The 19503-nt window shown below is 29.9% G+C and overlaps 1 protein-coding gene across 5 annotated transcripts in view; it reads left to right on the forward strand.

Moving 5' to 3' along the window:
- The first annotated feature begins 2550 nt into the window (after positions 1–2550).
- Positions 2551–19503, forward strand: part of LOC118191648 (complexin-like) — an 81375-nt gene continuing 64422 nt past the window's right edge. The window contains exons 1-2 of one of the 5 annotated variants that reach the window (XM_085810088.1): positions 7343–7476; positions 9354–9395. The gene's annotated coding sequence lies outside the window, so the exon portion shown is untranslated. Of the gene's footprint in view, positions 2617–7333; positions 7477–9353; positions 9396–17562; positions 17693–17729; positions 17956–19503 lie in introns of those variants that run through there. The other 4 variants (XM_035362478.2, XM_035362482.2, XM_035362475.2 and 1 more) reach the window with 4 other exon arrangements.

A 19503-nucleotide genomic window follows, 5' to 3' on the forward strand; every position in this document is an offset into this window, starting at 1 on the left:
TCTACACCAGTGATCTCAAACTGGCGGGCCGCGGCCCCTGAGACAATTTTTACACGAGCCCCTAACGTATTTCGTCTATGCATTTCTTGTAAATACAGTTTTTATAGTTTTATAGACATAGAGATATTTGACTGAATTTACATGAGAGATTATTATTGAAGAAAAAAAAGGATGGAATGAATACATCGGGCGTTACTTTATGCGTATATACTAGGCCATCTTATTGTGGTAAGGTGAGAGAACTTTCAACGTAGGTACAATTAGCACAGTTCATTTTTCATTTTGTGAGTGTGATCTCAAACCTTTTTCAAAAGCGAATCATCCTTTTTAATTCATCAGTAAACGCACAGTTTCTTTTTGGCATTTGGAAGATTAAATTAGTTCAATGTACAGTGAAAATAATCGCAAATGCCGTCTCGCCATTTAAACTCTACTAAGAGAGGACATGAGTAAATATGACGTGGCTGGTATAAATTTCAGTTTTGCCAGTTCTAACTTAAAGAAAATATCTAAAAAAGGAAATAAAAATATCTGTATCTCACAAGTTATGCTATTACAAATTTTGTGAAAAATATCTTGATGAAAAACTAAGACATCCATATTCATTAGACCAACTGCTATAATTTTTGTGGAAAACATCTAGACAGCATTAAAGGTACTTCGGCCTAGATACAGTTTTTAGATTGGAAGCAGTAAATCTAGCAAAGGGGATATTTTAATTGCCAAATCGCCGTTTTACCCGAGGCTGCGCTATTTTTATTAAAGAATTTTAAAATTTTACCAAATATCCGGGATAAAATGACAAACTGGCTGGGACGCAAGGACCATATCATCAAACCGGGACGTCCGGTAAGTCTATTAATAAATAAACATCTGTTACATCTTAAATCAAAATGTAAAAATGCGAAGTGGATAAAGAGCAAAATAATTTAAAAAGATACTTTTTTAGATTTCTGTAATTACTGAGGTAGACCTTTGGTTAATGACATATTTACATAGGAAATGATGCGGCAATTTTTTTCCTTTACGTCTGAATACTAGACGTTAGAACTTTTGAACACGGTTTCATTACGCATGATTAACAGATGAAATAAAATCTCTAAGTACAATTTGAAAATTGCACTTCCAATTAAACGCACTTTGTAGTTCGGTAGATGAACTTTATATTGGTGTTTACTCCCACACATCCTACCGATTCGTTGAAATAATTTGGAATGCTGAAGACAGATATTGTTGCATAAAGAAAAAGCTTGCAGTCATATCCGATTTTAATATTCCTTTTTATTCTTGATATGTGCAGCCACATATTACTCGATGCAGTAAGAGCGACTTTTCTTGAAGAACTTTTACATTTTTGAGTATATTGCTATTAGGAGAGAAGCAGCTGCTACGCAATAACAGTAGATAGTAATGCATACAGTAATGCTGTAACAGTATTATGGTAAGAAAGGAGCAGCTGTTTAGCTAGACAATCAAACACAGAGTAAATGTGATATATTCAGGATGAATTCCTGGTTAAGAATGATTTAATTTCGGTTTATTTTGATTGGTTTATAGTTAAGCTTCTAAATAAAATTATTATTGAGTGAAATCTTATGTAAGACTCTACATCATTAGCTTTATGTAGGAGTCATGTGGCATGGATTTTGATTTTTAAATGACGCAGTTTAGAGAGATTTATTATAAGAGGTTACTATTTTTTTAACAGGAAGAGGAAATACTTAAGTTAAAATAGAGTTAAGGGACTATTACAAAATAAAATTAGAATTTTGTTTTACATATTTTTTAATCTTACAGAATTAGTATCATTATTATTACATAATAAATGTTGCAGTTCCTTACGAAATTACACCTAAGCAATTTACATAGGCGATTTCAGTAAAATTCAAGTTACGCAAAGGTTTAAAGAGCGCATTACTTAACTTAACTCGGGAAGTTGCTGCCAATCACAAAGAAAATTGTTGATTGTTACCTTTATTTCTGTTATACACGCATGCTACACTCGCACGCAAGCTTGGTGTTTATATCTTATATATATCTATTGCATTTAGATATAGCCTCTTAGAACATACGCGAATGTGCAGATAGAAAAATATATTAAAAAAGGTGGGTATTTATTAGCTACTACAAACAAATAAGTATCCGCTCATCTATAACAAGTTAAAAACTACTGTATAAAGCGCATATATCGACGGCTTCTCAGTATCCATTATTAGTTATAGTTTGTGGTCATCGTTTATTCAGATAACTTATATTTTCTATCATTAGCACATGCCTGATGGGGTGTCTGAAAACGGTCGGGTCTTAGGACGGAAACAGATATCTTGAGAAACGCCTTTAAATTGTTGCCTGCTAAATGTCTGCTCAAAGCAGGAGCTTGGAAATGCTTACGTCAGTCTATATTCTCTCTATATATAATATACACAAACACGCTCACACAAATACTCTTACAAGTCGCAAATATAACATATAAAACATAGTGACTGAAAATGAAGAAAACTCGTATCGGGAGCAAGTTCAAAGTCGAAGCGAATGATTGATTGGTAGGTGGAGCTGAGGTCGGGATCAATGCTAGAGAGCTGCTTCAGACATCGACTGTTGCTTCGCTCGTAGCTGGTAAGTCGCTTTCAATCTTCCCTCTCAAGTATTTCGATGAATGGAATGCAGTTGATCCTTTTTTCGGAAAACATTTACCATTTAGATGCTATGATATAGATATGTTTTAACTTATCTGATAGCGACATAAATTAGTAAGCAGATTTTTATTGACACCGCATACGCATGTTTTGAAAGATACCGGCTGCATTAATTTTTTGTTCTATTACATGCTCGATGTATATCAATGTATATATATATATATATATATATGTATATATATATATATATATATTAGAAAAGCAAAGTAAATGATACTGAAATAAAGAATAATATATTATTATGCATTTTTTTAGTAGAATTTAAAAAGTTTTTTGTAAAAATCTTTTCCCCGTAGCGCACGTTTTGCTAAAAGATACTGTACGTTGTTCTACAGTCATTCTTCATTTTGTAATACCTGAGAAAAGCTGTAACAAATCACCAGATAACATATACCAGTAACTGCTGCCTGCCAGTAATTATATTTTAGAGCGTTAGAAAAATGTGTTATATTTTAAAGCCTTAGAGCATTTTGTGAAGTTTTTTTCGGTATCGCAGATAATGATGTGTCAAATAAGTATTTACTACACTTCTTATTTTAGTTCTCGGGTATTATATGTTTGCAATCATTGCTTGATATCTTTATAAACAATGTATGATTTTGTACATTGCTTACATTCTTGAAGTGCATCGCACATATTTTTAATAAATGTATTATGTCAGTCGTTTAGTGATTCCTACCCCGCTACCCCTTCATTTATGTCCGATTCAAAAATATCGACTTTAGCAACAAGTTATTGCACTCACGGTTCCATGTTTGTTAAAGAAATATTTTAAAATATTCGTCAGTGGCGGGCATTCATTTCACTTTCAACGGTGAAGCTATTTATAGCTTTATTTGAAATTTAACCCGCACAACAATAATCGTGATAAAAATACTAGTATAAAATGCATTCAGTTTAATAAGTCAGGAATTTTACGAACTTAATTTAATAGAACAAGTTATAGTTTAATTTATGGAACATATAAATTACAAACTGTTTAATAAACACTTAATTTTTTTGTCATTTGTTTCGATAGTTTCACATTTTAAAAAAGAGATTTTTTTAAGATACTTGCGAAATATATCAATAACTTCTCATTCTCATTTATTATAATAAATAAAAACAAAAAATATACGTTTAGTGTAGAAAATTGTTTTTGTGAAGATCATTTTTGATGGGAATAATTGTTGTATTCAATCATTTCTTATTGCATTTTATTAGAGTTTTCAACAGAAATAATATTCATTAAATGAAAGAATTTCGCGCTAAACTGAATTTCAGGCTCGATGTGAGAAATCCCCAGAATAATTTTGTTAACTATGAAATCTACTTACCTCGGAATTTCAAAATTTTCTGTAACTGATTGAACTGTTTATTTGTACTGATTCATTAAAGTAACTCCTTTTCCTGTCATACAGTTAAATAAAAAAAAAAAAAAAAAAAAACTGTTAATCTTCTATATGTTAATATTTTCTAAAGCCATTCGTCATTATCAGAATAGGATTTTAAATTATATTCGTATACTTGAACATGAAAATAAAATTAAATATATTTAAATGTTTAAAAGTTTATATGTTTAAAAGAAATATATTTAAAAGTTTTTTTTTCAAAATTGTATCCTTTTTTTTTCAAATAAATTATTTAAAAAAATTAAAAAGTTTTAAATACTTAGTTCTTTTCATTTTTGTTATTAGTAATTTCCTTTTAAGCCAATATCTGTCCGAGAAAATAAAGATCTTATTTATTTAAATAAATCGAAATATCGGAAACTGCTTTAACGAAAAAAGATATTTTGATTTCTTTCCTCATAATCCTTCGAAGCCAACAGGTTGGAATTACGTGAAACATTGCTGCATGGCGGCATTTAAAGTTGAACACAACGTATCTTTTTACATTTTTAGCATGAAAAATGGTTACATTTACTTTTAGTAGCTGTAATATAGAAGGCTTGATTAATCTTCAATAATTGTGATTAAAATCAACTTTTTCAGCAGAATTTCACCTAAAAGATTATATTATGGCGAGGTGTTGACCTTCAATAGAAGGATAGCTGTAACCATGACAACGGGTCGATCGCATCTCCTTTCTCATTATACGATGAAATGCACATTTTCGAGCGCTGCACGCGAACCATTACGATAAAAACTTATCAAATACCGAAGATCTGATAATTAGTCAATAATTTATATTACATTAAAGGTAAAAAATAAACAAAAGTCTCGCTTTGACTATTTCAGCATTTTGGTTTTCATCTGTTAAAAAGTGACAAGTAATTTCATTCAAGTAAGAATGTTTGATAAAAATACTCCAAATGCTAAATTATTTGTAGTTTGTGTAAAATAAAATGGTCTCAAGGCCTTGGTACTGCATCACTCATTTTTAAATGCATGATGAGTAATTTTCATTTCTGAACTATGTGCAATCATAAAAAGTGAGACTTTTTACTGATATTCAATAAAAGAAAATAAACTATAACAGTTTTTAGTAGAAACCAAACTCAAACCTTTTTTATTGCAGTTTGGCTCTCCACATTCATCCTAACATCTGAAATGTGTTTTAGTTTTCCTAGTTGACAGTTATTAAAATAAGCTGCTTTGCAGAAGAAATCATCAATTTAAAGTAATAATACTCGCGTTTGGTTACAATATGAATTCATAAAACATATACAATATGAGCCCTATGTTACAATATGAATTCATAAATACAATTCACTAAAACATTGTACTGTTAAGGGTTATAATTGATTTTAATTGAAACTGAGTTTTTTTTTAAAGGGGGGGAGGGAAAAAAAGAGCACCTTGAAAGCAAGCGTTTGTGTTCGTTATGCGAATTTTGTGTCCTGTCAAATCACAAAGTGACACTTCATTTGTGAGAAATATTTGTTGCAACAAATAAACTTTTTCAGGCAAAATTTTATTTGATTTGAAAATCAGATTTGAAAGACCTCTGCTGATTGAATAAACTGTATTACCTTATTACTATTTAAGCTAACAAGTATCATCTGAAATGCTTTGAAATATTATTTGTTGGAAGGGATATAAATTAAACGCTTCTAGAAATATTGAATCTAGTATAGCATCCTGCTTTCAAACTACTAATGTAGAAATTCATTTAAACCATAACATGCGGAGAGGAGGTACTTGAAATGAACCGAAAGTTGCAACTTAAAACTTTATGCTTAAGTTTGTTACGTATTTATTTATCGTATCTAATCAATTATTTTATATTCAGAATCTAAACTGCGATTTCTCCCTTTCCGTTTTTGTGCCAGAATGCTAATTTTATTTCGCGCGTATTCAAATGAGATAGAAAAAAATAGTATTTAAAGGGAGGATGTAGGTTGCTTAGATAGAACGTGTTCCGCCTGCTGAAGGCCACGTTACTAGTTGAAGTTCTACGATAGCAGTCTGTCTTTTGCCTTGCTTTATTCTTGCCAATAGTGCTTATCACATCGGGTTAGATTTGAGCCAACTTGAGAGTTAATCATATCTGTGTAGCGTTTGGCTAACTTATGACTCAGCTCAGTTTTAATTTGAAATTCCTTACCTCTGAGTTACTCCATAAATTCTGGCTGGTTTCGTAAACGCAAAGGCTGCCTTCTGTTCAACTATTTGACTTCTTAATAATAAAAAGGTCTTTTACACCCTTCTTACGTTCTCTGTTTGATTAAAAAGACACAGCGATAATAAGCTTAGTTCTTCAAGAGTCTCGACTCGGAGCGTGCTTCCCAAAATAGTGAAACTCCATAAGTTTATTCTCTTAACTTTTTTAATTATTCCCCCTTAAATTTGTTGTTTGTTAATTAGTTTTACTCTTCCTCATAATGTCATGCCTCTTGCTGTTTTGAGACCATGGTTCTTTCGATATTCATATGGTCAGTAGCAACAAAACACATTGCGATAAGAATTATTTTGCAAGTTTTAGAATTTGCATTAAAATATCATCGTTATGCACCATAGTCTTGACAATATCCAACTACACCGTACAGAAGCAATCTAACTTTAAAAAGAAACATGAGCTTACGTTATGATTCTTATTTTAGGAGCAAAATAATAGCTCATATTGTTAACATTTTCATGAAGTACATTGCATATTTTGCTGCAAGTTATTTCAAAGAAATTTGCTGCTGTTTTAATTTGCTGATATTTGAATTTTTGTGATAAAATTCATTTCATTTAAATGTATAGGCAATACCCTACATTTTGAGGGAAAAAATGGCTTAAGATTTTTCATTTCCTATGTATAGAATTAATGAGAATCTTTTTAAATTAAGAAGCTTAAAATGGTAAAATATATTTCATGAAGCTTACTCAATTTTATTTTCATTTATATTTATGTGCTGCTGATCCAAATAAAGCATGTTGTGGACTTGTGGATATATATATATATATATATATATATATATATATTTGAGACCAGATAGGTCTTTCGTCTAATTAGCAGTTCGCTTTACATTTTCTTTTTCAATCATATATATATATATATATATATATATATATATATGAGAATATGAAACCAAGAAACCAAGCACTGTTTAGTCGCATGGCCGAGAAAAACTGCTACGTAGATGATGACTGGAGGAAAACTCACAACTGGCTTAATTGTTAAAACGTTATTTTTATTTTGAACAGGAACAATTCTTCAGAAAACATTTTTCTTAAAACTGGTGCAACTCTAGGTGTGCTAAACGCTCCCCACAGTTTCTCTATAAGCAGCTTACGTTTTAGATAATAGAAAAAGAAGCTTAGCGAAGAGACGTCACTTTCCTAGGCAGAGCATGCAACAAACGAGCAACGCAGTAAGTAGTATTTATAATCTCGGAATGCTTTGTTTTAATCTTGAACAACGATTGGACAAAAGTATACCTCAATGTGATTACTGCAGCGAAAATCCAGATGCCTTGAAGGAGGCTGAGCCTTAACTGAAAATTAGAAATTTAAAGGTCTGTTGCGAATTTGATCTGATTAAGTTTAATTTGTAAATAAATTTCCATCATATTTTTATATCTTGCATGTTCCCTTCCCTTCAAGGTTCCCGTCATTTGTTTCATGAAATTTCTCATGTCTGAATATATGAAAACACATGAAAATGTAATTTATAAATAATATGACAATAGAATATATCATGATCTAATATCAAAATGTTACATGATCTAATAACAAAATATTATATGAAATGTAATATTGTGTAATAGTATAGCTAAGTTGTAATGTATTTTGTATAATTTCGTATGGGATCCAGATTTCAAAATGTTAGGCAGAATTTTCTCTGTTTTCATCTCCGTGCGTTAGGGAATGTACACAACAAATTGTGAACGAGAAAAATCTGGGAAGAAGGAAAGGGTTGGATGGGAAAGGAGCCACATTCACAGAAGTTCAAATTCGGGAGTAAAAATTCTCGCAATAACGGTTTAAAGTCTTGATCAAGTATAAAGGTTACAATCCGGTTACAAATTTTTCAAATGTTTAAAGAAATTTTAATTAATAATTTGGGAAAAAATTGATTAATTTTGAATAGGTATTTCTAACTGTTCTACTAACTACTTTCATTTGCTGGGTTAAAAGTTCTGAGCCTGCTAGAATGGACAACATCTGATTTCTTTTCAGTAAGAGAAATGGGTTCATCTGTTTTAAAGGTAGCTTCAGAATATTATTTTAAAACTTTGGGCCTGGAAAAGGGAGAAAAAGTTTTTTAGTTAGGGTAATGAAATTCCTCATACATGACTAAATCACCAGGCTTCAAATTATTTGCTTCAAAATAGAAGTCATAACTATTTTTGTTTACATTATGATAATCATCAGACACTTTTGAGCAATTTTCCTAGCCTCTTCAGATGGTGGATACAAGTCTTGATTTTCAATTAAAAGATCGTAAGATATTTTTCCATATAATAAATAAGATGGCTAGAATTTTGCCACAGAATGTGGTGTATTATTCTAGTCTTCAGTATCCTAAGGAACAGTTTTGTCAATGCAATATTACCTTATTATTCTAGTCTTCAGTATCCTAAGGAACAGTTTTGTCAATGCAATATTACCTTGACGAGAATTTAATTTACATTTTAGTATAATTTAGTTATAATCGATTACTCTTTCTCCTCCACTTTACCCTTAGTTTGGGATATGTTACACAGTTACAGAGTTATTAACTACTGCTAAGTAGTTAATAACTGTGTAATATTTTTTTTCTCTAAAAAATGCTTAAATTTTGTAGAAGTACTTTGGGACTGAATTTGAAAAATTTGTCTTAAACAATTTATGTAAGTATCACGATTTTAGAAGCAGAAGTCCATATATATCGAATAGCATGATCTATGATAATGTGAATATACTTCTAGTAGAATTATTATAATTTATACCACGAACAGTATCACATATAGTAACTCAAAAGTTTCACATACAGATGGTAAAGTTTACATTTAACCAAAGTTCTTTTATTTACTTTCCTTATTAAACTGGCATACTTCACAATGTTTACATTAATTTCGAATATCTTATATCATTCCTGCCCAATAGTAATGAAGTGACAGCAAATTTAACATTTAGGAGACACCAATATGCTCAAATTCAAAATGAGCTTTTTCAAGTAATTTAGTACGAAAAGATACAGGAATTATAATTTTATACAGTCTTTGTTTCTTTCTAGTTAACACATCATTAATTTTCTCATTCTTAGGGTTACAGACATTCTAACAGTAAAGGTCAGATATTGTAAATAGTAAGTATGTCTGTAATTCATTTCAATTTCTTCATTATGGTAGTATTTCGTATCTGCTAAATCATAAATCTTTTCCATTTATTTAAAAGTAAAATTTTTAGACCTTTTCCTTTCATTGACAATATTTCATTTGATTTATAGGTTATAGCTTGTTTAGGCGAAGCTAAGTACTTCTTATCTTTATAGTTTTCATAAAATCTATAAAAAATCCTCTTCCTTCAATTTTAATACTCTTTCTATATAATCTATGATTATTTTTATATTTTTTCTATATAATCTATGATTATTCGTTTACTTATAGTAAAGATCAGGCGATCCTAAATATTTTTCAAATAATTTTGGTCTACTTTAAGAATAAAATTATATGCAACTTATTGATTATTTAACCAATGAGGTCAATATCTTTATTACATATGAATATTACTAATTTCATCTAATTTAAATGGAAAAAATACCAATTTATCAAATATTTTTGAAATCATACTACCTTCTGGATTTATGTTATTAAATGAATAAATAACCTTAGTTGATTTACATTTACATAAGCGTATCTTACTATATCACAACGAATTTAAATATTATCATTTCCCTTAGCCATATTAGCAATATATTCACCTTTTATCTCTAGCAACGTATACGTTTTTTTTTTTTCTTACAACCTATAATTTTATGAAATTCGCCCTTTTATAAATTAATTTCCCATCTTTCAGGTAATTTAATAAACATTCTTTGTCTTGCTTTTAGAATACTAAATTTTATTGGAGGATCATTTCCTAATACAGCAAAGCACACTAGGGCTATCTGCCTAAGGGAAGGGATGCCTTCCTGGAGGACTTTCTAAGGGAAACTAGCTCGTATACACGTTACACATAGGGAAAACCACGAAAACGCCCATGCAGCCAGCCCATTCGCGGAATTCGAACCGAACTACCAGTGTTCAGCGACTTTACCGCTCGGCCGCTGGTGGTCTATGTATTTTATCAAATTGACTCTCTAATTGTACATTTACCATCAGATGTAGTTATTTCTTTAAAATCTATTGCAGATTCTGTGGTAAATTTATTATTACTGTAATTTTTGCTTATATTACGCCAAGAAACATTCATTAAAACTGAGTTTAAGGCAATTTTTTAAAAACATTTTAATGGGTGTGTATAGTAAACAATAAAATGTTCAGATGTTTCGTAATCTTTAGAGTTATGAAAAAACAATGAGAGAACGGGTACAGCCATTTATTATAGTAGTAAATTCTTCTTATCAATCCATGTATTAAAAGGTTCCGGTTAACCTAGCCAATTTACTAAATATTTACAACCTTTTTTTCATATTTTTTCAGTCTTACATATATATCATCTTTTTTTATTATATTTCACCATTTCATTGTCATAAAATATTCCTTCAGTTTTACCCTCATTTAAATATTTTATTCTGTAACTGTACGCAAGAAGGAATAATAAATATGGGAATATTTTTGATTCTATAATGTCTGAAACAATAGAAGTCTCTTCTTTAAATATTGGTCCTCTCGTATAAAATGTTTTAAATTTAGATATTCTAACACGATCTTCTATTTTATATTTAGGCCCTTTAAAGGTTTTTGGGTTATAGGATCTGCTTATAATTTGTAATAAACTTTTAACTTTTATTTCGTTTTCAGGTTTACTAGCTTGATAAGGTGTCATTTTTATAGAAATATGATATGAATTGTTATACTTTTTAAGCAATTTAGGTAAAACGTCGATATACGTATATCATTTAGTGTTTTTTTACAAGAAAGTATTTCATAATTTTTGTTTTGATAGTTGTATTAAAACTCTCTGCCTATAGTAGACAATTTCTTTATTTTTAGTGATAAACCATTTAATATCTTTAAATAACTTATTTAAAACTTTGCACTGCTTCTTCAGATGTTTTTCGTTTTACAGAAAAAGCCTAAGCATATTTATTAAATGCATCTAGAACTGTTAATAAATATTTAGTTCCATTATTATCTTTACTATAATTTTTAAGAAATAGTAAATTAGCATCAGATTGATTATTACTATTAGGTATATAAACTCTTCTTTTAAATTTACGAATAACAGATTTATTTCGAGTATCTGTGTATATAAAAATATACTCTTGTGTATATAAAAATGCTTCAGTATCTTTCTTTGGTAATCTTGCTTTCCTTTTCAGTTGTTTAATTCCCCAATATCCTGTTTCTGAATTATATGTTTCTTTTAGAAGCCTTTCGACTTTTTTTGGTCGAAAAGTACTCTTTTTACTTCCCCATTCTACACAATTGGCTAAATTGGCCAGATATAGCCAAGATGGCGACTATTTTGGCAATTAAATATTGTAGCCAAAAGTCGCCAAACTTGGCCAACATTTGAGGACATTTTGGTCCTGTTCCTGTATAACTGTAAATGGTATTGCAATTGAATAACTGTAATTGAGGCTCTGTGTAACTGTAACCGTATTCGGCCCTCATATTCCTTCAGTAATTTCGAGAAAGACTGCAGATTTCTCGGCGGCCGTGGGAAAACTATATAATATCGGAGAGAACATTAATTAAGTAGTTGTTAGTTGAGAGCTGAATTCGGAGTATTGAGAAATACGTGTCAGCTTCGCTCTTTAGATGCGCTTTACATTGCGTTGCGTGTAATGTTCTTAGTACTTTAAAGTGTAACTAAGGATTATACTATAAGATACTGTGAAGAGCTCTACGACTATTTTTGTAGAAAGTTCCAAAACTGCGAAAAAAGAAATTTTATCAAATTATCATCGGTTCTGTGTGCATTAAATCTGTTACAAACCCGTATGTACGCAACAACAAGAAATAGACAAGAAACAGATTTTCTTGATCTACAGATTTTTCAGTACAATAAAATTAAAGTGTTTGATGAATGAAGAGAATTTAAATTTACTACTGTTGAACTAATTAATTGTTATATCAACGTATCAAGAAAGTTATTAGCAATAAAATAATCAATGAAATTAGTACAATAAAAATATCTGCACAGAAATAAACTACTTAAAAAATGACCTTTTTACTCACACAATTTCCTTATAGGCAATGAAATTCCTCCCCAGTTTATTAATGATTCACTTAATAAAGCAGGCGTTAATTTTCAGATTTAATCTTTAAACTAATAATTTATGATGGGCTTCTCTTAGATTGTCCACGGAGCATGAGTACAGATGTTTTCTTAGCTTTGAAGACTTGTATATTCTGTATTTAATTGTAAATTGCTCTGGCTACTTTCCTTTTATTAACAAAAAGCCATCTAGTTTCTAAAGGCTCAGATGTCACTGATTCTGGGTGAAAACTTTTGACTGTTATTCTTACTTTTTTCCTATTTTCTTGACTTTGAGCTAGAAAATATTATAAATTTTTAATTCTGATTCATTTGTTATCAAAACAATTTATTGTAAATCCAAAACAATTTATTGTAAATCCAAAACAATTTATTGTAAATCCAAAACAATTTATTTGCATAATAACCAAAGGGAAATTATTCGCTATTCCTATCTACATATAACGTTTTCAACACTTTCTCAGACATCTTTCAATGGTAAACTAAACATTCCTGAAGGGTCGGGTTCAACGACGCCTTTTTGTTTAAACGCATATAATTTTCAATAAAATTCTGTAGTATGGAATTTAAACTGTAAGTTAGGATTAAATTTATATATTTTTTGGCCTACATTTTTGTTAACGCATATAATTAAGACATTATAATAAGTGCAGGAAATTTGTATATAATAGTTAAAAATTATAATATTTGTGTGCATTAATACTTCTAAATTCTCCATCAGTTTTTATAACAATATTTTTGTAACTATGTTCCTTTTTTGATCGCCCTGGGGAATTACATTCATGTTTGAAAGTTACTAATAATTCATTTAAACACAAATTTTATATATTAGTTTTTCGCTATTAAAAGAATTCATTTAAACACACAAAGGAAAAGAAACTCGATCATACCCAAATTATTGCGGATTTTTGGGGGAAGGGTTGATTCCCCTTGATACGTCAACCGTCTTCCGGGAAAGCATCAATAATTTATTTGCTTTTTGTCGTATGTTCTGCTATACCTTATTTTTATGTATATACTATTCTTCTTATTTTTTAAGATGTACGATATTAATGCATACCATTACAAATTCTAAACTTCTTTCGGGTTTATTGCAAGTTTTTGATAGTTTTAACACAGTTCTCTTAAGTAATAACATTTTTTAATTTCACTCTGCAGTAGTTTTACATTTCATTTCCTAGGAGATAATAGTAAATAAGAAATTGATAGTTAAATTTATATAGATCTGTATATAATTTGTAAAGAAAAACTTTAAAATTAACGAAGTTTAAAATTTATTAAATTTAACATTTTTCTCCTGGTGTTAAAAGTAAAATCTTGCGCTATTGCTGCAAAGATAAAATTTAATTTCATAGAGTATATATAAATGAAAATTAGTTCCTATGAAATTTGACATGAAATTTAAAAAGCAAATGTATACTTTGCAATGCAAATGTCTTTGGAAATTATTATCTGGAAATTTGTAAGTAATTAAAATGAAATTGTTAATTAAAATTTAAAATTAAAGAATAAAACAAGATAATTATTGCTGATTCCATGGAAAGATTCCGACTTATCAAGGGAAATAATCACACAACCATCATCAATTCATGAGAAGCGCGATTCGCCATTTCGCATATTTGAACAAAATGCCTATTCCAATTTTGAATTTCTATTCAGTTTTATAAAATACGAATTTAAATCTTAAAAGTTCAGATATGTTAAATAATTCTCCTACCCACGGATATACAATTTATTATAAATAATTTCAAAAATAAATATAATGGTCATACAAAATAATACTTAAAACTAAAAAATAAGAAAAATATATGAAAAATGAAATAAAAATCAAGATACAATGGAAAGAAAAAATAAACAAATAAAAGTCAAATAAACATGTAATTTTTACATATTAATAAACCAAAATTAATTTTAAACTTTACTTACATTTTGCTGTAACCAAAAAAGGATTTCAATATAGCGCTGTCATAGCAACAAGCTTGAGAAGCTATGCTTTGCCACGATTAAAGTCTGGGAAAGTCCATTGTACTGTTATTTTATAACTGCTTATGACTGCTCATGTATCGCATGAAATCGAGACAGGAAAGGGTTGCCATTGGCACAAATTTTCTTGTAGTGTAGCAATTCAGGAGGAAAAAAGAAAAGGCAGAACATAATGGTTAAAAACTGTATGTAACTGCAAAAATTAAGAAATGCAAATCAAAACTGATTTTATAATTAATTCTGGATGAAAGTTAATGCAAAAGAAAAAAAATTACATCTAAAAAGGATGGTTGCCAGAATATTTACAGAAAATATTTTATGCAATTTAATTACAAAATATACAGATCTTCAAAGCAAACAGGGTATCCTTTCTCACCCTCTTCTACGGTTTCGGAGAAGCTTATCATTACCTGTTTGTTTAAAGATTAATTTGATATTCAGCGCCAGCTTTTTAAAGAAAATAATTAATAAATTGTGTGGGTATGCTATTTTCTTTAATTACTTGTGAAAGTGAAACAATCGTTTTTAAGTCATCAGCATCTGTATAGGTTTTTTTAATCTAGTAACTTGGTTGAGTATTGTGTTACCGATGACTTTCCTAGAGATATTGGATTTCCAATTAATAAGCTTAATTACAGATTCTTCTTTTATCAAAAATTTAATTTTTTTATAATTAATAATACAAAGATTAAGACACTCTATTTCTTGTTGATTTTTATTGGTTTTATTAACTTTTAAGCAAAAAGGATAGAGTTAGAATTTTTATGACATCATAATGATTAAAAGTAATTGTATCGTCAACATACCTGTAGGTGTTTGCAAAAAGTTTTAAACTTGCTTAGTCAAGAAATTGTTGAAATTGAAATTTTTAGTAAAAAGTATAGATCTAAAAGCTGTGTCGAGAAGTTTGTTCCCATAGGAATGTTATTTATGTGTTTAAAAATGGTGTTAAATTTAGCATAGTTTTAAACAATGTGCAGTTGAGGTAAATATTTCTTGTATCTAATGTAATTATTGAAAGCATTTCTGGAAATAATTTTGAAAGTTACAACAGACTGCTGCATATTCCTTGTGAGGGTAGTGTAGTATACAAATTTTCAAAATCCTAGCAGTTAATTTGTTTAACTTCTAGTTACTTAACAGTAGAAATAATTGTTAAGTTATTATTTATGCTCTGACAAAATTTGTGTTCTTTTTTTTTTTCATTAATCAAGTCATTAACCTTTTTGAGGTGTTGGGCAAACAAGAAGTCAATGTACTTTTTATAATTTTTAGTTGCATTGGCAATAAATCTGAATATAAGCTGCGTTTTATGGAATTTAGGAAGATGATAGAGGTTAGGAAATTTATTGTTTTCCCTTAGGAATTGAAATTTTAAGTTCGCGGTGAAAAAGCTTTAAGATTGTTTACAATGGAGATTTCTTTTTCAGTGGTTTTTTTTTTAGTAAGTAATGGGTTGATTGAGTTCTGCTTCTCCTAGTTGCTTGTAATATTTTTTCAAATAATATTGAAGTTATTACTTGCCTTATCTACTTTAGTGATAGTAATGTTTTGCTTAAGTGCATGGATTTTGCGCTGAATCCTGTTTCTATTTAAATCCGCCTGAAAAATTTAACTTATTAATTTGTTGTTTGATTTTGTTAAAAACCTTGTCTTTCCATTTTAAGAATGCTTTATTTGATAGTACTTGGTAGTATATATTCTCTATTAGCTGTTACATATTCTATCTGTAGTTATATATATATATATGTGTGTGTGGGGGGGTGTTTTTAATCTTTAGTCTGTTCGTCATTTTTGTATTGTTTTAGACTTTGTTTTATTTTTGCATTTTCTTAACGATTCCAGTTTAATTATTTACCATCCAAATTTTTTTATTTCCACAATAGTACATATTTACTATGTCATTTCACTTCACATTTCATAGGAGGAGATTGTTTTTCATTTACTTATTCTCTATTATATTGTTCCGAGCTTACGGGTTCGTAGTGGATTGAATGCACGCAGAACCGACGATAGGTAATGACAAAATTTTTATCAAAAGAGACACTTTACAGTTCTGAAACTTTCCACAAAAGTACTCGTATAGCTGTTCTAAGTATCACAGAGCAAAATCATTGCTTACACTTCAAACTTAGAAAGTTAAACACAGCGAAATGCAAAGGCGCATCTCAAAGGCGAAGCGCTCACGGGTATCTCGATACTTCGAATTCAGCTCTGAATTAGCAACTCAAAAGTAATGCTCTCGTCGTGTCTTATATAGTTTTTCTACAACCGCCGAGAAATTTTTAGTACCCTCCACTTGTCGTGCTATTGAAGGTATATAAGGGTCGGATACGTTTATATTTACATATAGGGATCAATTATAGTTATTCAGTTACAGTAACAATTACAATTATACAGGGACTGCAACAAAATGCAAAATGGTCGCCAAATTTGGCGACTCTGGGGAATTTTTGCCAAATTTGGCAACAAAAGTTAATGTTAAAAACCATCGCCAGCTTGGCGATACCTCGCCAGTTCAGCGAAACAACCATTTGCTCATTGTTAAATTGACTTGCCCCCCCCCCCCCCGTAATCTTATTTTTTCGCCAGAGAATCGTCTCTTTCAAGCATTTGAAGTTACATTATACAAAAAAAAAAAAAAAAAAAAAGAATAATTTCACTAAAATTATTTACAAATGTACAATTTCCGTAACAATATATATATATAACGCTTTGTTACTCATATAATTTTATCCATTTTAAAATTTATTTTTTCAGCTGTCCGGCTTTGTATATCTTTTCGACGCGCTTTCCGCTTAGCACCGCAATATTGTAATTTTAAAGACATCAGATTATGTAATTGATAAGTTTATCTTGATTAATGTTTGAGTTATTTATTTAAGTTAATCGTTAAGAAGGAATTTTAAAAGCGCTAAAAGAAAGGAAATTTTTTAACTTGATGAATGAATACAGTAGCCTTGTGTAAAAACACAGCTTCTCCTACAAAATTTCACGCAGAGTAAAAGAAAATATAGCGTGCCATATTTAACTAGCACGTGTCTCCATTATTAGAGATTAGAGCAATTTTTATACCGGAAATAAACCACCGGTAGCTGATAGCGCGTCTGTTCGTCGAGTAGACGTTTAGAATAAATTGGACTAATCTGACTTACTGTGTGAGCTTCATGCTGGACGTAAAGCTGAAGGTTGAAGGGCGCGTGATAACATAGTCGAGGAAGCAGGAAAATTGAGGTATCAATTTTTACTAGATCAAACTTTCAATGAGCGCTCTCTTGACGCCATTGAACTATGATGAACTAGAAATCTTGTCGTTTTATCTTTCTTTTCATCATAAACAGTGACTGATTTATGAAATAACAAAGATTTCCTACTTCATAAATCAGCTGCTATTTACGATGAAAAAGGAATTAAAGACTTTAAAAACCAGATGAAATAAGTGATGTATAGTTGAATTCGAAGAGGTTTCAGAAATGAAAATTATGTCCAAAATTAAGGTTAGCATATTATTCAGTTTTTTAAATATTAAGTTCTGTGTGTTGAATTACTAATTGTTGATGGCTACTTTTAGCTGTTTAGGTACTTTTTTCCATTTATTATGATAACAATATTTCTCATAGTTGTTGCTCTATATTTTATAATTAATGCTCATATTCGATATGCAAAGTAAAGTGTGTAAGGAATGTATAATAAGACGGGATGAAAAATCACATTTTAAAAAATTCTGCTATCGCTATACCTCGGAGAAGATGTGCATCGCCAACTTTGCAAAAAAAAAAAAAAAAAAAAAAATGTTTTCGTACAAAAATATATCTTTCGTTCTTGCATTGAACTAAAAGTTTTAAAAAATAGCAAAAATTTGCTGTCTGTCGTAATTTATTTATAATTACTTATAAATTATTTTATTAATATAAAATTACTTATTTTATAATTAATTATTATAGAAATGCAATTGCTCCTAATGTGAATTTTAGGAAATGACGAATAGGAAAACGTTTTAAACCTACAATACTAAATTCTTCATTGTTTGCGCAAAATCTAAAAATACGCAATTTCTTGCAAAACCACCAATATTTCGTTATTTCTGATAATTTTACTTTTTCTTTTTTAGTAAACAAACGGTGAATATATTTATACTTTTTCATTTTGTAATTGGAAAGAGTTCAACATAAAAGTAGGCTTTGGGAAAAATTCTGGCACAAGATATCGTCACAGAAGGGGTCGTCCTAATCAAGCCGTCTCTTGCGTCAGGAGCACACAATTTTTTAGATACTTCAGTCACTTGTTTCACAAACCGTTTTACAACCTGTATGAGAAAAAGCAAGCATTTTAAATCCGATTGCGGCGATGTGCCAGTCTTTAATAATTTTTTTTTTTTTTTTTTTTTTTTTTTTTTTTTTGTCTTCGTAAATAAAGTTCCGTAAGAGTGGATGAGGAGAGGTATTACATGTATCCCACCAAATCGTGTTGACCTGTTCTGTTGTTTCGAAGTTGTGTTTTGGCGCAGTGAAGTTTCGAATAATCTTTTCCTTGGAAAGTGATCGAGCTTTTAACAATCGGAGCCACCCTAGTTCTCTAATATGTCTTCTTTCATCCATAAACATTGCAAGGATCAAATTTTTGGAATGACAAAGAAAGCATTCCGCTGAATTTCTTGATTGATGACGTGCAGTAAAGTTTAAGTTAGATATTGGATGGCTTTAAAACCGGTCTTTGGACCATCTGCGAAACTTTTGCTAAATTTGATTCTGAACCACAGAGGAGTGACATAATTCAAAATAAAAAGTATCAACTGCCTAATTAATCAGTATGTTTTTTAAGCTGATGTAATATCTGAGAACTTTGTGTACTATCACCTCGAGTGTGAAAGCCGACCGTGATCATGAGCTTCTAAACTTCTAAAACTGAATCTGCCTTTTTGGCAGCAGAAATGTCAATTAAGTATAACTCATCTTTGCTCAGTACTTTTCTATCAATTTGAGATATAAAGAATTCAACATGTACAAAGTGAACCATGGTAGGTTTACACAGATAGCGAGTTTTTT

Source organism: Stegodyphus dumicola, chromosome X2, assembly GCF_044657685.1.
Source record: "Stegodyphus dumicola isolate Sdum_Otavi_A_Nest chromosome X2, ASM4465768v1".
Taxonomy (NCBI): domain Eukaryota; kingdom Metazoa; phylum Arthropoda; class Arachnida; order Araneae; family Eresidae; genus Stegodyphus; species Stegodyphus dumicola.